Source organism: Balaenoptera ricei, chromosome 8 (assembly GCF_028023285.1).
Source record: "Balaenoptera ricei isolate mBalRic1 chromosome 8, mBalRic1.hap2, whole genome shotgun sequence".
NCBI lineage: Eukaryota > Metazoa > Chordata > Mammalia > Artiodactyla > Balaenopteridae > Balaenoptera > Balaenoptera ricei.
In genome coordinates this window covers 92,758,308-92,781,659 of record NC_082646.1, presented here as the reverse complement: position 1 = coordinate 92,781,659, position 23,352 = coordinate 92,758,308, and positions in this window count along the sequence as shown.

The window sequence follows — 23,352 nt, the reverse complement described above, 5'->3', positions numbered from 1 at the left end:
AGCATCTTATACTGGGGTTTTCTCTGTAACAGGCATTTGCTAAAAAAGTGTTGAATCATCAAATAAATGAAAAAAAATTTCTGATTTTATTTAGTTGTTGGGGTGAATAGGGACTGTTGCAGGTCTATTGTAAACTATTTTGTTTTCTGGATTATAAATGCCTTGAATCACTTTTTTGCAAAAATCAGATCTCCAGTTATGGAGAAGTGGTAAAAGTATCAAGTGTGTGTGTGTGAGAGAGAGAGAGAGAGAAATACCATAACATACATTCTGAGATATTCTCATTTTGGGAAAATGTTTCCAGGTGGTCTTTCTATGGCCATTAGTAACAACATTGTAATTCTCTTTTATACTTTTTGCCTTCTCCCCAGTCATTCTTTTCTCCCATATTTTCCCTTCCTTACATAATAAAATCAATTCCGGAAATGCACAGTAGAGGAGGTTTTGGACAACAGGTGGCAGCCTACTTTGAAAATCTACTATAACAATTTGTGGCTACTTTGATAAATTTAGGAAATTTAGAATTTCCATTGACTCCTAAAATACACATTGCATTCAATTTGTAGAATTTCTGACTTTGGTTGGATCAGAAGAATAGAGTTTGATGCTTTTTCATTGTGCTTTTATCCTGAAGACTTAAAAAAGAGGAAAAGTTATCATAAGTAAACCTGGTCTGGAAAGATATCCAAAATAATTTTTCTCTTTCAAGAGTGGCAGATAATTCAGATAAACACACAACCTTTGAAGTGCTTATCTAAACCAAGCAGAAAGCCCTACTCTTGGTCCAACTCATCACTTTCTGATTGTAGTAAGATAGAGGAGCTTGGATGTTTAAGGGGCTGGAGCAGAGAGTGAACAAGAATGTAATCTAAATCATTTTATTTGGACCCCTAGTCTGTTCTTTTTATTTGTTAGCGTGATGTGTGAGCAAGCCTTATACCTGGACTTTTAGATGAATCCTTTGGGATTTTTTCCCCAATATTAGGTCATATATTACATTATTTTCATGTATTTAATTTTGAAAAGAAATAATTCTCCATCACTGAAACAACTAGCTCAGAATTTGCTCTAAGGGCTCCTGAGACTGTAAAATTTAAATTGGAAGAAAACCACTCTAAAATTTATTGTGAGCATTACCAGTGGCAGGCACAGTAATGAATATGTTATATATATATAGAATCTTATTTAATTTTGGGAGAAAGGATAAGGTGAAGTACTTGAGTTAGCACTACCTTACAGGTGAAAATTATTTATATTAAGTAACTTAAGAAAAACACTCAAAAGGAAATACTTAGTATAGACCCAAATCAGAATTCATACCCATGCCTGTGAGGCTTTAATCAGTGAGACAGAGGTCCATGATTCTTTCACATTAAAATTTGTCTCTGATATTTGAAAATTATCAAGACATCTATAAGGACTCCAAAGTAAATATTTAAAGCTTTGTGAAAACACTGATTCCATTTTCCAAATTCATGAAGATGTCATTAAACTATTTTAAGGAAAATTAAGTGACTGAATGGCTATCTTTACTATTGTATATTTTGCATTTTGCTTAGAAGATATATTAAAAATCAAGGTATCATCAGAAATCAATAAATCAAATCACAGTCATTTATCCCACATCCCTTTCAAGTATTTATATGTGGAAGACATTCGATGAGGAGTAATTCCTACATCTTGATTTAAGTCCAGATAACCCAGCCACACCTATAGACAGACTCTGACTCACAGAATGGTAAGACAATAAGTGGTTGCTCTTTCAGATGCCAAGTTTGTGGTAATTTTTACACAGCAAAGAAAGCTAATATACCTGCTACACCCTTCTCTTATGGGTTTACTTAGTTTGCTGCCTATCCAGGTTTTTTTCTTGCAGCAATGATGTAAGCTTATTTTTTAGCTCTAAACCTGACCTGCCCAAACTAAAACCAAAAATGCTTTGTGTCTTTTATTTATCTTTCAATGAATGTTCTTTTTAACTTGTTTACATTTGTTATACATCTTAAGCATATGAGTGTAATATAATAGCCTTTTTATATACTTGTCTGCTAATATCATCATCTTTTTATTCTATTTCTGTTTCTATTGCTTGACTTTTTTTTTCTTGTTATGAGATATATTTTCTTCTTCATGTATCTAGTAAAGTTTTGAGAAGTCTGAAATTTAAAATTTCATTCTTCCGTATACTGAATTTTGTGGTTTTTTCAAAACTGTTGGACTTTTTTCCAGTAAGCAGTTATTTAAAGACAAGTAGGTTTCTTTCAAGGCTTATTTTTAAGCTCTTAGAAGGCATATGTAATGTAGCCTTTATTCAAGTGCTAATTTCTCCCCACTTCTAATGTGTCTTTTTTTGTTGTTTGTGGTCTCAACCAAGTGGCTTGTGTATTCATAGAGTATCTCCACTGTCGCTATAGGAAACAAGAATAATTTTAGCCTTGAGTAAATTTTGAGAATTTCTTTATATTACAGTTCCCCAGAAATTTTCCTTTTCAGGACAGTTTTTCCTTGAACACCCTGTGGCTTTACAGCCTACACAGAAAGAGCTCAATGTTCAATCGAAAAGTCAAGGGCTCTTGGCATGTGTGGCTCTTTCCTGCTGGCATTTTGTCCTGCAAATTCTAGCTATCTTGAAATACAGAAAATCTTGAAAACAGCAATAAAAAACCTAAACAAACAATTAATCACTTATAAGAGAACACTAATATAATTAACAGTGAACTTCTCAAGGGAAATCAGGGAGGCCAGAAGGCAGTGGGGTAACATATTCAAATTGCTCAAAGATAAAATTGGTCAACAAAGAATTCTATATCCAGCAAAGCTATCTTTCAAAATTGGGTATGCAATGAAGATATTTCCAGATAAATAAAAAACTGGGAGAATTTTTGCTAGTGTAGGCACCTTATAAATAATAAAGGAAGTTTTTCAGGTTGAAAGCAAGTGATCTCAAATGATAATTCAAATCTACACAACAAACAAACAAACACCAGTAAAGGTAATTATTTAATTATAAAAGACAGTATAATGTATATTTCTTCTCATTTCTTCTGTTTACTGACTTAGAATACAGGTGTATACAATATGTATATAATATTGTTGAGCATATAACATATACTTATATTTGCCAATAACAGCATCAAAAGACACTATCAAGAAACTCAAAGTACAACCTGAAGAATAGAACATATTTGCAAAACATAATCTCCTAAGGGTCTAGTTTCCAAAGTATTTAAATAACACTTATAATTCAATTACAGTAAGGCAAATATCATAATTTAAAAACTGGGAAAATACATGAATTGAAAGTTCTCTAAAGATATACAAATGGCACTAAGCTCAATGAGAGATGCTCAACATCACTAATCATAAGTGAAATGTAAATAAAAGCCACAATGAGATACCACTTCACATCCACTAGGATGGTGCTTCCATCAAAATCCCAGCAAGTTATTTGTGGATATCAACAAACTGATTCTAAAGTTTATGTGGAGAACCAAAAGACCCAAAATGGCCAAGACAATATTGAAGGAGAACAAAGTTGGAAGACTAAGAGTGCGTGACTTTTTAAGATTTACTATAAAGTTACAGTAATCAAGACAGTGTGGTATTGGCAAAATAATGAACAAATAATTAATGGATCAGAATAGAGCACCCAGAAATACACCCACATAAATATAGTCAACTGATTTTTGACAAAGGAGCAATGGGCAATACATTGGATCAAAGATACTCTTTTCAACTGGATATGGTACTAGAACAACTGGATATCTACATACAGTTAAGTGAATCTACTAAAATCAAGAACAACACAAGGGTGCCCACTCTCACCACTTTTATTCAACATAGTTTTGGAAGTCCTAGCCACAACAATCAGAGAAGAAAAATAAATAAAAGGAATTCAAATTGGAAAAGAAGTAAAACTGTCACTGTTTGCAGATGATGTGATACCACACATAGAAAATTCTAAAGACTCTACCAAGAAGCCACTAGAGCTCATCAATGATTTCAGAAAGTTGCTGGAGACAAAATTAATATACAGAAATCTGTTGCATTTCTACACACTAACAATGAAATATCAGAAAGAGAAAGTAAGGAAATAATCCCATTTACCATCACATCAAAAATAATAGACACTTAGAAGTAAGCTTAAGGAGGCAAAAGACCTGTACTCCAAAAACTATAAGATGCTGGTGAAAGAAAATGAAGATGACACAAACAGATGGAAAGATATACTGTGTTCTTGGATTGGAAGAATCAGTATTGTAAAAATAAGCATACTACCCAAGGCAATCTACAGATTGAATGCAATCCCTATTCAATTACCAATGCCATTTTCCACAGAACTAGAACAAAAATTTTTTTCTGTTTTAATTTGTTTGGAAACACAAAAGATCCCAAATAGCCAAAACAATCTTGAGAAAGAAGAACGAAGCTGGAGGAATCATGCTCTCTGACTTCAGACTATACTAAAAAGCTACAGTAATCAAAACAATATGGTACTGACACAAAAACAGACATATAGATCGATGAAACAAGATAGAAAACCCAGAAATAACCCACACACTTGTGGTCAATTAATCTATGACAAAGGAGGCAGGAATATACATGGAGAAAAGGCAGTCTCTTCAATAAGTGGTGCTGGGAAAACTGGACAGCTACATGTAAAAGAATGAAATTAGAAGATTCTCCAACACCATGTACAAAAATAAACTCAAAATGGATTAAAGACCGAAATGTAGGGCTTCCCTGGTGGCGCAGTGGTTGAGAGTCTGCCTGCCGATGCAGGGGACACGGGTTCGAGCCCTGGTCTGGGAGGATCCCACATGCCGCGGAGTGACTGGGCCCATGAGCCACAATTGCTAAGCCTGCACGTCTGGAGCCTGTGCTCTGCAACAAGAGAGGCCGCGATAGTGAGAGGCCCGCGCACTGCGATGAAGAGTGGCCCCCGCTTGCCACAAATAGAGAAAGCCCTCGCACAGAAACGAAGACCCAACACAGCCATAAATAAAAAAAAAAAAAAAATGTTCAGCTTTTAAGCTTGGCTTTAAAAAAAAAAAGACCGAAATGTAAGACCAAATACTATAAAGCTCCTAGAGGAAAATATAGAACACTCTTTGACATAAATCACAACAATAATTTTTTGAATCCACCTCCTACAGTAATGGACATACAAACAAAAAACCAAATGGGACCTAATTAAACTTAAAAGCTTTCACACAGCAAAGGAAACCATAAACAAAATGAAAAAAACTATGGACTGGGAGAAAATATTTGCAATGATGAGATCAACAAGGGATTAATTTCCAAAATATACAAACAGCTCATACAGCTCAATATCAAAAAACCAAACAACTCAATCAAAAAATGGGCCAAAGATCTAAATAGACATTTCTCCAAAGAAGACATATAGATGGCCAACAGGCACATGAAAAGATACTCAATATCACAAATTATTAGAGAAATGCAAATCAAAACTACAATGAAGTATCACCTTACACCAGTCACAATGACCATCATTAAAAAGTCTACAAATAACAAATGCTGGAGAGGGTGTGGAGAAAAAAGAACCCTCCTATACTGTTAGTGGGAATGTAAATTGGTGCAGCCACTGTGGAGAACAGTATGGAGATTCCTTAAAATGCTAAAAACAGAGCCACCATATGATCCATAAATCCCACTCCTGGACTATATTCGGAGAAAACTATAATTCAGAATGACACATGCCTCACAAGTTCAATGAAGCACTATTTACAATAGCCAAGACATGGAAACAGCCTAAATGTCCATTGACAGATGAGTGGATAAAGAAGATATGGTCAATATATACAATGAAATATTACTCAGTCATAAAAATGAACAAAATAATGCCTTTTGCAGCAACATGGACGGACCTAGAGATTATCATGTTAAGTGAAGTAAGTCAGACAGAGAAAGACAAATATCATATGATGTCACTTATTTGTGTAATGTAAAAAAAATGATACAAATGACCTTATTTACAAAACAGGAATAGACACACAGACATAGAAAACAATCTTATGGTTACCAAAGGGGATAGCTGGCGGGGAGAGTGGGTGGGAGATAAATTAGGAGTTTGAGATTAACATATACATACTATGCTATTTAAAATAGGTAAACAGCAAGGACCTACAGTATAGCACAGGGAACTATACTCTATGTCTTGTAATAACCTATAATAGAAAAGAATATGAAAAGGTGTGTGTGTGTGTGTGTGTGTGTATATATATATATATATATATATATATATATATATATATACACTTCAATTTTTAAAAGATATTTGGATAAATATGTTCATTATAAGAATATAATTCACTGTATAAAATTGACCTTAAATTTTATCTAAATAATAGTTTATTATTTTCTCTTCCTATTTAAGGGAAAAGTTATTATATATCACATAATAACTGTAACTGCTTTCTTAAGTTTAAAAGTTATTGTAATTAATTTCTTAGTGTTCCCATCTTAGAAGAGACTATATATAGCCTAGTATATTTATTTAGTCACTCTAATAAATATTTCTAGAATACTGTCTTTATTCTTTAGTAATCCAAAAGAAAAAGATTTTGCCATTTTTAAATAGAGATCATGATTTCTTTCCAAAATAATTTTAGTGAGGATTAAATGAAGTAATACATGTAGAGGGCTGGGCACAATTTCTGATACCTAGTGGGTTCTCAATTAATTGTAGCTATTGCTGTTATACCTTAAAAAGTAATGAAGTCTGGTAGAAAGCAGGCTTTTTTCCCTAGAAAAGAATTTTTTCCCTAGGCTCTGTTTATCAGGGTTCAAATTCTTTATCATGCCAATTTTTATCTCTATAACACTAGGTGAGTTACTTAGCCTCACTGAGTCTCTTTTTCCTACCTATAGAATAGAAACTATAGTAACATCTCTCTCACAATGTTATGAAACTTACATAACTAAATGAGAGAATTTAACAGGGTCTTGGGAAACCACAAATATCTATAAAATGACATTAATTACAGAATATTATTTTGATTAATATTCATGCTTCCTGTTATTACATGAAACAAACTTCTTGTTTTATGTCCTTTCATAGGGCAATTACAGCTTCTAAATCACAATCTCTTTCCCAAGTCCAAATGAAATAATCTATCTTTCAGCCTACTTTAAATGAATGGGGTTAAATTAAGATATTTAGTTTGCCTCCCCAAGAAAATCCCTATAAGGTTTTCCAAAGCCCATGAGTGCTCCAACCAAGTATTTGGCATCTCACGAGTGGGGGAAATGTCTTGCTTGCATTAGCTAAGTAGCTGTGTCCTTCATTGCATCAGCTGTCAGTCATCCTCCAGAGTAGCAAGGCACAATGGCTTGCAGGCAGTTTGGGAACAGTTGTCATGCCCTATTAACAAACATAAAGAGAACAGTATGTTTTCCTCTATTATCCAGGGCTGTACATTTTAGTGCTGCCTCTCTAGCCCTTTATGGTACTACAGCAGCAGGCAGAGGGACGGTGATTAAGTTGAAGGCGACTTCAAGCTTCACATTGTACACTAGTGATAAACACATGTGGCCCAGAGCTAAAAGATCAGTTTCCTTTGCTCTTTGTACTCAATATAGTCTCGTGGGAAAACACTGATGAATGTACCCAGAAGCTGTTTGCTTTTGTTTTAAAACCTCCTTGGATGAAGGATCTAAAAATATACCTTGAAGGCGGGTAACAATTTGGCAGAACCATTTGTTATGACATGTAAACATTGAACCTCAGCCAAAATGGAACGTGGTTCCACATGATGTATGAATTTTGATTATTGATATTTTTATGAAGTTGTTATGAAAAGCATGGGAAATTAAAGCATAAATACATAGTAATTAATTACAAGCCAACCAAAATAATAATTCTCTGCAGAAATGAATAGCCTCATCAAAATCATGAAATTGTTTGTGAAGATACCCAACGAACTCCTGAGAATAATTACCAATTTGAGACAAGGGAAAAATCAGAATCTGCACAACTGCCCAAGAAATGTTTAAAAGTGGGAAATTGTAATAGCATGTAATACTACATAATGTGATGCTATAAAATATGATATCACTATTATATTAATTGCAATAAGTAGTTAAACATGAGTTCCTTTTTTTCTTTCCAAGTTTGAGGAAGGAGTACTGCTAAAGTTATAATTCACATAGGATGCACACTTAAATATGCATACCAATTCAACTCTTACCTGCACTTGAATTATTTCTGTTTGGTGCTTGTTATTGCAAGTAATGGAGCCTTTGATTATAAGATGAGTAAAGTTTGGGAGAATCTTGAAAATTTGTGGAGGTTTTTTTTTTCACATGAAATCTCATCTTTTATTCCCCCATTTTCTTTTTTTCCACAGAACTGTCTCTCCTTCCTTGTTTTTTATATTATTGATCTTATTTATTGATGGTTCTAGAATTTGTTTGTTTTGCATAATTCATAGATGTCCTCACAAATCATAGATATGTGATTTGACTGTGTTTTAAACTCCCAAAGGGCTGGAGACGACATTTTTCTTTCTGTCCTTTCTCAAAATCTGATAAAATTTTAGACTATCAGGTAATTGGTGAATATATACTGGATGATGATAATGTTCGTTAGTTGTCACGTGTACAGTTTGGCATCCTTCAACCAAACCCACATTTTTACATGTGTACATGAATTCAATCTCCAACTAAGGAGTCACTGTCAAAATATTTTTGGTTGGGCTGCTCCTCACTTTATAACTGCCTTGGAACAGAGTACCATGTAACAGATGTTATACATCCAGTCAATATGAATGATGGTCTATCTACATTTACTCTGTTGACTGGTTCTTTTGGCAACCTATAGAGAAAACAATTTAGCTTCAAGCTCTTAATGCTAATACTGAATTCAAGATTTCTACACAAAATAGCAAAATCAAAACAGAATGGAAAATCTGATTAAATAACACTGCTAATTGGACGTTTATGGGACAAATGATTTCCTTTTTCTCTTTTTGGCATATGGCTAGCAACAATTCTTCACAACGATACACCCTGACTGGAAGTCCAATTTGTGGACTTCTTAATGGGATGCTTCATCGCAGTGAATATTTCATACATTAAGAGAGCAGGCAGAAAAATCAGAATGGAAATTTCCATTGTGATAAAAGCAAGTAGCCTTGTGAAATCAAAAGGCTCACTAACTACTAACTCTTCTATGATCCAACACGTTGTTGTTGTTGTTGCTTTTAACTGAAGTAGAGTTGATTTACAATATTGTGTTAGTTTCAGGTGTACAAAAACTGATCAGTTATACATATATACATGTATTCTTTTTCAGATTGTTTGAAAGCAGTGATAGATTATTAGGAAATATTTTATTATAAGATACACAGAATACAGAATAAAAGTAGAACATCAGCTAAATTTAGGCTTAGTCAGCAGAAGAGATTTATTGTACCATGTAACTGTGAAGTGTTTCCCTTCATACATTTATACTAGTCAGTGTTCAATCTCCTGGGCTCAAACATCAAACAGGTTTCATCTTATCAAGTAAGTTTTCTTTAATGTTAAAGTTTATGTGGGACTGTTCTGGAAGCAGAAAATGTAAAATAAACTAAGAATGTTGGCTGCTGCATTTTATGAAAGATTTTTTATGGACATTAAAACTAGTCAATGAAACCAACAGAACAGAGAGTAGAATGGTGGTTATTAGGGGCTGGTCAAAGGGTACATGCCTTTAGTTATAAGATGAATAAGCTTTGGGGATCTAATGTACAGCACGGTGACTAGTTAATAATACTGTGTTGTGTACTTGAAATCTAAGAGAGTGGACCTTAAGGATTTTTACTGGATACACACAAAAGAGTAACTGTGTGAGTTGATAGGTATGTTAATTACCTTGATTGTGGTAATCATTTCACAAATTATACATATGTCAAATCACCACACTGTACACTTTAAATATATTCAATTGTATTTGTCAATTATAGCTCAATAAATCTGAAAAATTAAAAAATAAAAATAAAGACTTCACCAAATAAGATCTAATGTAGAGCCAATTTATAAAACAGATAAACACAGAGCTTCTCCATTTGAACTGATGATCCATCATGTAGTTCTCCCCTTTACCTATCAAGCACCACATGTATGTGTGCAAGACACACAAACACTCTCAGACAGGCACAGAGAGACAAGGAGACTGAGAGATAGAGAGAGAGAGAAAGGGGTGGGGGCAGAAGGAGGGCATGGGCAATCTTTGATGTTCTTCTAAAAAGGACTTGGATTTTTTAAAAAGCCAATTTTAAGATCTCTGCTCTATATTGTTCCTGCTCTGTTGCTGTATATAAATAAATGTCTCAATATTTATAAAGCAAGTTTGCTTCATAATTATAGGTCATAACTAATTTATTTGCAGAATTATTATGCATGAAGCCAGTAATAATGCATATATGTTTTCTTTTTAATCAGAAATAACCACTTGATTTAGGGGACTTGCTTACAGTGAGGAGCACCAGCAAATATTGAGTTAGGAATGATGATGAGTCTAAATAGCAATTAGCATTAATTGATTCACTTGCAAAGAAAAAAATGTTTGCTTACACTTCTAAACTCCTCATGTAATTTAACTCATTTAATACTCAGAATGGACCTATGGTATAGCTATTATTATTATCTACAAGTTACAGATGAGAGAAGCAAAACAAAGATAAGGTAAGTAACTTGCCCATGTTCAGACAGTAAGAAGTGCTGAAACCTGAAATCTGGACTTCTGCATGGGATTTTTCATTACATCCCTCCCATAGAGTTCCACACAGAACATTTAAAAAAGCACTGATATAAAATATAAAACATTGAAAAATATGTGGAACCATTAAATTTTTCACACATGGAGACAGTTGTAATTACACACAGGCACACACACACATACAGAGGAAAATTTATATGCCAATTGGGTCAAGTTTAAATGAACATTCACTCTGTTAATTTCTCAGTAACATTTTTTATAAATATTGAAAGCTTTTCATTTATGCGCAGTCTATGCAAGTATTCTATAAATATAGAAACACTCTGTTACTCTCCATAAGAACAATGCTGCATTTAGGCAATTAAATTTTATGCAATTTCAGAGTACTTTATCTCTTTTTTATACCATTAGATTAACTAAACAGTTTCTATTTCAGCATATACTATCCAGGGCTTCTTGAAGAAATCACTGTAGATTGGTTCAAGATGGTGGAGTAGAAGGACGTGCTGTCACTCCCTCTTGAGAGAGCACTGGAATCACAACTAACTACTGAACAATCGTCAACAGGAAGACAATGAAACTCACCAAGAAAGATACCCCACATCCAAAGAGAGCAGAAGCCGCAATGAGACAGTAGGAGGGGCACAATCACAATAAAATCAAATCTCATAACCACTGGGTGGGTGACTCACAAGCTGGAGAACACTTGTACCACAGAAGTCCACCCACTGGAGTGAAGGTTCTGAGTCCAAGGGCAGGCTTCCCAACCTGAGGGTCTGGCAATGGGAGGAGGAATTCCCAGAGAATCAGACTTTGAAGGCTAGTGGGATTTGATTGCAGGACTTTGACAGGACTGGGGGAAACAGAGACTCCACTCTTGGAGGACACACACAAAGTAGTGTGTGCATCGGGACCCAGGGGAAGGAGCAGTGACCCCATAGGAGACTGAACCAGACCTACCTGCTAGTGTTGGAGGGTCTCCTGCAGAGGTGGGGGGTGGCTGTGGCTCACTGCAGGGACAAGGACACTGGCAGCAGAAGTTCTGGGAAGTACTCCTTGGCGTGAGCCCTCCTGGAGTCCACCATTAGCCCCACCAAAGATCCTCTAGGCTCCAGTGCTGGGTCTCCTGAGACCAAACAACTAACAGGGAGGGAACTCAGCCCCACCCATCAGCAGATGAGTGGATTAAAGTTTAACAGAGCTCTGCCCACCAGAGCAACACCCAGCTCTACCCACCACCAGTCCCTCCCATCAGGAAGCTTGCACAAGCCTCTTAGATAGCCTCATCCACCAGAGGGCAGACAGCAGAAGCAAGAAGAACTACAATCTACAATCCTGCAGTCCATGGAACAAAAACCACATTCAGAGAAACACAGACAAAATGAAAAGGCAGAGGACTATGTACCAGTTGAAGGAACAAGGTAAATCTCCAAAAAAACAACTAAATGAAGTGGAGATAGGCAATCTTCCAGAAAAAGAATTCAGAATAATGATAGTGAAGATGATCCAGGACCTTGGAAAAAGAAGGGAGGCAAAGATCTAGAAGATGCAAGAAATGTTTAACAAAGATCTAGAGGAATTAAAGAACAAACAAACAGAGATGAACAATACAATAACTGAAATGAAAAATACACTAGAATGAATCAATAGCAGAATAACTGAGGCAGAAGAATGGATAAGTAACCTGGAAGACAGAATGGTGGAATTCACTGCCATGGAACAAAATAAAGAAAAAAGAATGAAAAGAAATGAAGACAACCTAAGAGAAATCTGGGACAACATTAAAGGCACTAGCATTCACATTATAAGGGTCCCAGAAAGAGAAGAGAGAGAGAAAGGACCCGAGAATATATCTGAAGAGATTATAGTCAGAAACTTCCCTAACATGGGAAAGGAAATAGCCACCCAAGTCCAGGAAGCGCAGAGAGTCCCAGGCAGGATAAACCCAAGGAGAAACATGCCAAGACACATAGTAATCAAATTGACAAAAATTAAAGACAAAGAAAAATTATTGAAAGCAACAAAGGAAAAATGGCAAATAACATACAAGGGAACTCCCATAAAGTTAACAGCTGATTTCTCATCAGAAGCTCTAAAGCCAGAAGGGAGTGGCCCAATATATTTAAAGTGATGAAAAGGAAGAACCTACAACCAAGATTACCCATCAAGGATCACATTCAGATTCGACAGAGAAATCAAAAGCTTTACAGACAAGCAAAAGCTAAGAGAGTTCAGCACCACCAAACCAGCTCTACAACAAAAGCTAACAGAAATTCTCTAAGTGGGAAACACAAGAGAAGAAAAAAAATAGGAAAAAAAATGTAAAAAACACAAACATATGGAAATTAAACAACATCACTAAATAACCAAGAGATCACTGAAGAAATCAAAGAGGAAATCAAAAAATACATAGAGACAAATGACAATGAAAACATGATGATCCAAAACCTTTGGGATGCAGCAAAAGCAGTTCTAAGACGAAGTTTATAGCAATACAATCCTACTTCAAGAAACAAGAAAAATCTCAAATAAACAATCTAACCTTACACCTAAAAGAACTAGAGAAAGAGGAACAAACAAAACCCAAAGTTAGTAGAATAGAAATCATAAAGATCAGAGCAGAAATAAATGAAATAGAAACTAAGAAAACAATAGCAAAGATCAGTAAAACTAAAAGCTGGTTCTTTGAGAAGATAAAGTTGAGAAACCTTTAGCCAGACTCATCAAGAAAAAGAGGGAGAGGACTCAAATCAATAAAATTAGAAATGAAAAAGGAGAAGTTACAACAGACACCGCAGAAATACAAAGCATCCTAAGAGACTACTACAAGCAACTCTATGCCAATAAAATGGACAACCTGGAAGAAATGGACAAATTCTTAGAAAGGATTAACCTTCCAAGACTGACCAAGGAGGAAATAGAAAATATGAACAGACCAATCACAAGTAATGAAATTGAAACTGTGATAAAAATCTTCCAACAAACAAAGTCCAGAACCAGATGGCTTCACAGGTGAATTCTATTCAAACATTTAGAGAAGAGCTAACACCTATCCTTCTCAAACTCTCCCAAAATATAGCAGAGGGAGGAACACTCTCAAACTCATTCTATGAGGCCACCATCACCCTGATACAAAACCAGACAAAGACATCACAAAAAAAAAAAACTACAGGGGAATACCTCTGAAGAACATAGATGCAAAAATCCTCAGCGAAATACTAGCAGACAGAATACAACAGCACATTAAAAGGGTCATACACCATGATCAAGTGGGGTTTATCCTAGGAATGCAAGAATTCTTTAATATATGCAAATCAATCAATGTGATAAACCATATTAATAAATTGAAGGATAAAAACCATATGATAATCTCAATAGATGCAGAAAAAGCTTTTGACAAAATGTAACACCAATTTATGATAAAAACTCTCCAGAAAGTGGGCATAGAGGGAACCTACCTCAACATAATAAAGGCCATATATGACAAACCCACAGCAAACATCTTCCTCAATGGTGAAAAACGTAAAGCATTTCCTCTAAGATCAGGAACGAGACAAGGATGTCCACTCTCACCACTATTATTCAACATACTTTTGGAAGTCCTAGCCATGGCAATCAGAAAAGTAAAAGAAATAAAAGTAATACAAATTGGAAAAGAAGAAGTAAAACTGTCACTGTTTGAAGATGACATGATACTACACATAGATAATCCTAAAGATGCCACCAGAAAACTACTAGATCTAATCAATGAATTTGGTAAAGTTGCAGGATACAAAATTAATGCACAGAAATATCTTGCATTCCTATACACTAACAACAAAACATCAAAAAGGGAAATTAAGGTAACAATCCCACTCACCACTGCAGCAGAAAGAATAAAATACCTAGGAATAAACCTACCTAAGGTGGTAAAAGACCTGTACTCAGAAAACTATAAGACGCTGATGAATGAAATCGAAGGTGACACAAACAGATGGAGAGATATACCATGTTCTTGGATTGGAAGAGTCAATATTGTGAAAATGACTACACTATCCAAAGCAATCTACAGATTCAAAGCAATCCCTATCAAATTGCCAATGGCATTTTTTACAGAACTAGAAAAAAAAATCTTAAAATTTGTATGAAGACACAAAGGAACCCGAATAGCCAAAGCAATCTTGAGAGGAAAAAAACAGAGCTGGAGGAATCAGGCTCCCTGACTTCAGAATATACTACAAAGCTACAGTAATCAAGACAATATGGTACTGGCACAAAAACAGAAATATTGATCAATGGAACAGGATAGAAAACCCAGAGATAAACCCACGCACCTATGGTCAACTAAACTATGACAAAGGAGGCAAAGATATACAATGGAGAAAAGACAGTCTCTTCAACAAATGGTTCTGGGAAAACTGAACAGCTACATATAAAAGAATGAAATTAGAACACTTCCTAACATCATGCACAAAAATAAACTCAAAATGGATTAAAGACAAGACACTATAAAATTCTTAGAGGAAAACATAGGAAGAATACTCTAACATAAATCACAGCAAGATCTTTTCTGATCCACCGCCTAGAGTAATGGAAATAAAACAAAAATAAACAAATGGAGCCTAATGAAACTTAAAAGCTTTTGCGCAGCAAAGGAAACTATAAACAAGACGAAAAGACAACCCTCAGAATGGGAGAAAATATTTGGAAACAAATCAACGGGCAAAGGATTAATCTCCAAAATATATAAACAGCTCATGCAGCTCAGTATTAAACAAAACAAACAACCCAATCAAAAAATAGGCAGAAGACATAAATAGACATTTCTCCAAGGAAAACATACAGATGGCCAAGAGGCACATGAAAAGTTGCTCAATATAACTAATTATTAGAGAAATGCAAATCAAATCTACAATGAGGTGTCACCTCACACCGGTTAGAATGGGCATCATCAGAAAATCTACAAACAACAATTGCTGGAGAGGGTGTGGAGAAAGGGAACCCTCTTGCACTGCTGGTGGGAATGTAAATTGATACAGCTACTATAGAGAACAGTACGGAGGTACCTTAAAAAAATAAAATTAGAATTACCATATGACCCAGCAATCCCAAAACTGAGCATATACCCAGAGAAAACCATAATTCAAAAAGACTCATGCACCCCAATGTTCATTGCAGCACTATTTTTTTTAACATCTTTATTGGAGTATAATTGCTTTACAATGGTGTGTTAGTTTCTGCTTTATAACAAAGTGAATCAGCTATACACACACATATATCCCCATATCTCCTCCCTCTTGCATCTCTCTCCCACCCTCCCTATCCCAATCCTCTAGGTGTTCACAAAGCACCGAGCTGATCTCCCTGTGCTATGTGGCTGCTTCCCACTAGCTATCTATTTTACATTTGGTAGTGTATGTATGTCCATGCCACTCTCTCACTTTGTTCCAGCTTCCCCTTCCCCCTCCCTATGTCCTCAAGTCCATTCTGTACTCTGTACGTCTGTGTCTTTATTCCTGTCCTGCCCCTAGGTTCTTCAGAACCTTTTTTTTTTTTTTTAGATTCCATATATATGTGTTAACATACAGTATTTTTTTTTCTCTTTCTGACTTATTTCACTCTGTATGACAGAATGACAGACTCTAGGTCCATCCACCTCACTACAAATAACTCAATTTCGTTTCTTTTTATGGCTGAGTAATATTCCTCTATATATATGTGCCACATCTTCTTTATCCATTCATCTGTCAATGGGCACTTAGGTTGCTTCCATGTCCTGGCTATTGTAAACAGAGCTGCAATGAACATTGTGGTACATGACTCTTTTTGAATGGTTTTCTCAGGGTATATGCCTAGTAGTGGGATTGCTGGGTCGTATGGTAGCTCTATTTTTAGTTTTCTAAGGAACCTCCATACTGTTCTCCATAGTGGCTGTATCAATTTACATTCCCACCAACAGTGCAGCACTATTTACAATAGCCAGGGCATAGAAGCAACCTAAATGCCCATTGACAGACGAATGGATAAAGAAGATGTGGTACATATATACAAAGGAATATTACTCAGCCATAAGAAGGAACACAATTGGGTCATTTGTAGAGGCGTGGGTGGACCTAGAGATAGTCATACAGAGTGAAGTAAGTCAGAAGGAGAAACACAAATATCGTATACTAATGCATATATGTGGAACCTAGAAAAATGGGACAGATGAACGGGTTTGCAAGGCAGAAATAGAGACACAGATGTAGAGGACAAATGTATGGACACCAAGGGGGGAAAGCAGGGGATGGGTGGTGGTGGTGGAGTGAATTGGGAGATTGGGATAAACACATATACACTAATATGTATAAAGTAGATAACTAATAAGAACCTGCTATATAAAAATAAATAAATAAAATAAAATTCAAAAAAGAAAAAAAAGAACTGACTAGAAGAGATGGGAATAGTGGAAGAAAATAAAGTATATGTCTACTTTTTCTGCCCAGTGTGGGGGAGTGGGGTGGGGAATCACTGTGAATCTCTCCAGACTTAAGAAGTTATCAAAACATTTGAACAAACACTAGTATCTGCAAAAACAAGATATCTAATGAAAACAAAAACTTTATTTAAAGCATGCAAGCATTGTTCATATCTGACAAGGAAAAATGGTGTTTTGCAATCATCTCCATAAGCTGCACTTAAACCCATCTTGTAATTCCTAGGGCAGAAATCAGATGAAATATTCTTTTCCAGCCTTACTTTATTATCCAGTCATGGTGGAGCTAAAGCAGTTATTTCCAGAGCACATGAAGATTTCTCAATCTCTATACAAATCAATAATAATTTTACTTAACAAGCAATTATACTTTCTGTACCTACTTCATGGCAGGCATCATGTTAGGCATTTGAGATACCAGCTTAAATAATATATGGTATCAGCCCTCAGTGTATTTATCATCTATTAAGGAAGATCTGACAAAAATAAAGTGCAATAAAATACAATGTGTTCGTGATAGAAAACTGAATAACATGCTCTATAAGGAAATAAGAAGAACATCTGAATCAGACTTTGATTCAAGGTTCAGGGTTAGATTCCTAAAGGAATGTTAAATTACCTGAATTTTCAAATTTAAATTTTGCTTACATGTGTACATCATTAGGCAGAGAAATTAGCCTGTATGAAATCATGGTAGAATGACACCATACGCAGTCGTCAATAAACCTCACGCCATGTATTATGGTCAATATCACAAATGGAAGTGAGATGAGGCTGGAGAGGGACAAGTGTGCTAAGCTACAGAGTTTGAAATTGATCCGGAAAGTTATGCAGAATTACTGAAACATTTAAAGCAGAACATTGATATACTGACATTATTGTGGATGGATCGGAGGGAATCCTGATTAGAGCCTCGAAAACTAGTGATGCTATTGTACCAATCCAAGTTTTCAAAGACATGAACTTAAGGTAGGATGAATGGTGAAAAACATAAGCATTATTGTAAAAGTAGTAGCTATAGAGCATGATCAGATATAAGATATGGAAAAGGGCGGTAAGTGAGAATGAAGAAGACAAATGTAATTCCCAGATTTTTGTCAAATATATTCTTGCTACCATTATTTACTAATGAAAGGGATACTGGAAGAGAAACATGTATGGAGCAAAAGATGATGGATTTGGTTTCTGATATGTTGAGTTTGAGGTGCCAGTAGAATATCCAGGAAAAACATTTCTGTTAAGCATCGTAAGTAACGATGATCTGAGAAGCCTGAAATAAAGGTACAGACTCAGAAGTTACTAAGGTTGTACAGGGCAATGAAAGCCATGGGTTTCAATGATTAGAAATGCAGACATCTAAGGGATAAACTGACAAAGAAGAAACCACAAAGGAGATCAATTAAGATTTGCTCAAGCAAATATGACAGTGGTATCTAGTAAAGTGATTCACATCACCTAAGGGCATAGATGTTACCGTCAGACTACGTAAGTTCAAATTTTGGCTCTGTATCTATCTAGATATATAAATTTTGACAAGTTGCTTAAATTCCTTGAGCCCATGTGTTAATCTGTAAAATGGGGATATTAATAGTACATACCCCACAGCGTTACAGGGAAGATTAAATATTAAATGATTTAAGTTCCTGGCATAGGATAAGAACTCAATTAAATGATTTAAGTTCCTGGCATAGGATAAGAACTCAAATCCTTTTTTGAGATATAAGTGACACATATTAATTTCAGGTTCACAACATAATAATTTGATATTTGTATATATTGCAAAATGCTCACCACAATGACTAGTCAACATCCATCACCACATAGTTACAAACTTATTTTCTTGTGATGTGAACTTTTAAGATCTACTCTCTTAGCAACTTTCAAATATGCAATACAGTACTATTAACCATAGTCACCATGTTGTGCATCACATCCCCAGGACTTATTTATTTATAACTGGAAGTTTGTACCTTTCCACCTCTCACCCATTCCACTGACCGCCACCTTGACCCCCCACTTCTGGCAACCACCAACGTGCTGCCTGTATCTATGAGTTCTATGCGTTTAGTTTTGGTTTTTGGGGTTTTTAGTTTCTACATATAAGTGAGATCATAGGGTATTTTTCTTTCTCTGCCTTATTTCACTTAGCCTTTTGCCCTCAGGGCCCATCTATGCTGTTGCAAATGGCAAGGTGTTCTTCTTTCTCATGGCTGAATAATATCCCATTGTGTATATATATCACATCGTCTTTATCCATTTATCCGGGCACTTAGATTGTTTCCATATCTTGGCTGTTGTGAATAATGCTGCAATAACATGAGGGTGCATATATCTCTTCAATATCCTGTTTTCATTTCCTTTGGGTATATGTCCAGAAGTGGGATTACGGGATCAACTTGTAGATCTGTTTTTAATTTTTTGAGGAAACTCCATATTGTTTTTCATTGTCCCTGAGACAATTTGCATTCCCACCAACAGTGTACAAAGGTTTCCTTTTCTCCACATCCTCACCAACGCTTGTTACCTCTTGTCTTCTTGATGATAGCCATTCTAACAGATGTGAGGTGATATCTCATTGCGGTTTTGATTTGCATTTCCCTGAAGATTAGTGATGTTGAGCCTCGTTTCATGTACCTTTGACCATTCGTATGGCTTCCTGGAAAACAAAGGTCCATTTACGTCCTCCACCCTTTTTTTTTTAAATAGAATTGTTTGGTTTTTTGTTTATGAGTTCTTTATATATTTTATTAACCCTTTATTCAATATATGGTTTGCAAATTTTTCTCCCATTCTATAGGTTGCCTTTCATTTTGTTGTTTCTTTTGCTGTGCAGAAGCTTTTAAGGTTGATGTAGTTTTGAAACGGAGAGTAGTTATCAGTAAGCCATTAATAACTAATAAACTATAAACTTCCTCCACTGATAAGGCTCGCTTTAACTGTTTTTATAAAAACTTGCATATACTTGCAGAATATTAGCTCATTGTATATGCAGGAGTTTAACTCTGGGCTCTCTATTCTGTTCCATTGGTTTATATGACTATTTTTATGCCAGTACTGTACTCTTTAAATGACTGTAGCTTTTAATATAGTTTGAAATCAGGAAGTGTGATGCCTTCAGCTCTGTTGTTCTTTCTCAGGATTGCTTTGGCTATTCGGGGTCTTTTGTGGTTTCATACAGATTTTAAGATTTTTTTTCTATTTCTGTGAATAATAGAAAAAAACAAATAATAATTTCATTGTTACTCTATCAGTACATTTTAAAAGTTGTTTCCACTTTTTACCTAAATGACAAACCTACAGGCATCTATGATAAAAATTGCTCCTTAGCAGTTAGGTAAGAAGTCCTAGAGAGACCATATCTAAATTTTGGTGAGTGCACATTGAAAGTAAATGTAGTTTTTAATGCTTTGCCCATATTTCCAAGAATTGTTTTAACTCTTAAAACATGAAGGATTCTGCAGTGTATCTGGTGAGTAATTCAATTGTATGCATCAAAATCCTTTAAAAATATATCACTCTTTGACCAGTCATTCCTCCTTGTATAACCATAGGAAACAGGAATAGATATGAAAAGTATGCATAAGTGCTAAAATATTATTTGGTGTATGGAAATTGTATATGAAAAGTATTATGAGAGGAATAACACAATGAAACTCATCAAGTATCAAATTTTGAAATGAACTGCAGTGTGTGACGCTGAATAAAAGGAGGGATTAAAAGAAATGTGAACACAAGTACAAACTAAGCTGTTGATGTGAGCAATCATCAGATACAATGAGTTCTGAAACGCCCAGATTTTACCTATTGTGAAAGTGTCACACTTTACACTTAATAAACCTTCCATTAGGTTTAACTAAACTTGAAATTTTTATCTTACGTATTGTGACTCGTCAGTTTATTGTGTTCCGTAGAGCTGAGCACTGGAAATGACAGTCCAATTTTTCAAGGGAATTTACTTTAGAGTCAAGGTGAATTGGAGCAATCAATCCTTCAGTTATAGTAAACATCTTGACTGTATATGTTACAAAGAAGTCCCCACATTCCAATGTTCTGTATTTTCAGCCACCTATGTTTTTAACCTGAGAAACCTAGGAAAAAGTCCAAGAGGAAAATTTTCATTTTGTTACAATATGGATCTTTAGGTCATACTTAGGAAACATGCCTCAAAAAATATGCCAAAATAATAACATCAATATCAGCAATAATAATTAACAAATAATTAAAACTTGATATGTACCAAACAGTGCTCTACATTTCTTCCTGAATGTCCCATTTAATCTCCAAAAAGCACATCAATAAATAAAATATGACATAGGTACTGTTATAATCTTCATTTTACATATAAGAAAACCAAAGCACAGATGTTTTAAAGTGTCCAAGTTCACACAGGTGATGCGGACAAGATGGAATCTGGGACGCCATTGTGAAGACCACACTCTCCGCTTTGGTCAGGCTAGAAACAGTTCTGTTAGGTTGTGAAATGCCAAGACCTTTGATTTCATTTTTGTGCTTGGAACATTGTTTTCTTCCTTTAACTTTTATTATCGAACGAACAGTCAACGTGAGATTGATCTTCTTAACAGACTTTTAAGTGTATAATACATTACTGTTGACTATAGGTATCAATACAATGTTGTAGAGCAGATGTCTAGAGCTTATTCGTCTTGCTTAACTGAAGCTGTATGCCCTTTGATTACTCTCCATCTCCCTCTACTGCCAACCCCTGGCAACTACCATTTACTCTTCCATTCTATGAATTTGATTATTTTAGATACCTCATGTAAGTGGAACCATGCAGCATTTGTCTTCCTATAACTGGATTATTTCACTAAGCAAAATGTCCTCAAGGTTCATCCGTGTTGCATACTGCAGAAGTTCCTATTTTAGCTTGAATTATTGATCACAAAGTGGTGTGACCAGGCTAAACATACACTGAGACTAGTCACATGGGATTTGTGAGGCTTCTCTGTACAATACACATTTACTGAGGAGGAGAATAGGTATTTAGTGCACGATGGTGCTTAGGGTAACAAAGAGAATGAAAAGTAATTGAAAACAGGATGGCGAGTATTCTCCTTATTCAGACCAGGGAAAATGTCTAATTTCTATGGAGTCAAGATTTCCAAGTCCTGGTGCATGTGGGCTCTGAAAATTCTCATGAGTTAGTCACAAAGTTCTTTAAAAATGCAAGCATTTATTCAACTGACAAATGACAGAGAGAATTGAATAGATTTTCATTTTTGCATATAGCTAAGGATTTATCAGTAATAATCTACTAAATTATCAAAAACCACTAAAATTTTATATTCCTAAATTACATGTGTATGATTGGAGTTATTGAGGCTCTAATGAAGCAGCTTAAAGAGTCAGCACATGTTTACATGCAGATGGCCAGAGATGATGTGTTATATAAGAATGATTTTGTGGTATCCTGACTTGGTCTTGATTTCCATTTGCTGACTTGTTACCTCATTAATTATAAATCATTACCTGTTTAATATCTTGTGGATTGTTTGCATAACCCTAGAGCATGTACATATATGCATATTTGTGGTCTATAACTTTCCAATAGCCAGGCTTTAAAACATTTATATGCTGTAATTGAAACATGAATCATCCATAGCCCTATTGCTAAAAGAAACATATATTCCTCCAAAAAATTGCTTCTAGGGTGTGATACTTCTTTGGTGATCTGTTGTATATGGGTTTGGGCAAAATGCATATGAAAAATTGCAAAATAACCTTAAGGTAAGTGTAATAAAATTACTCCCTAATTTTAATATTGGTGGGGCTAAAATAAAAGATATAAGCTCATAGTGTTCTAAAATAAAAGGTATAAGCTCATAGTATAAACCTTTATATATATAAACCTTTATATATATATTTAAAAAAATAAATCCATATACATTTTTTATTATCTTTTGTTGTATTAAAAATTACCCCCAAATTAGTGGCTTAAAACAAAATAATACTTATTACCGCTTGGTCTGGATCAGTAATTTTGAGAGGATGGCTTGTCTCTGCTCTGTGATGTCTGGGGCTTCAGCTGGAAGACTGGAAGTTTGGGGGGTGGTGCTGAAATTATCTGAAGGTTTGATAAAGGCTGGAAAATCCATTTCCACATTGACTCACTCACACGACTGGCAAGTTGGTTCTTTTCTACATGAATTTCATA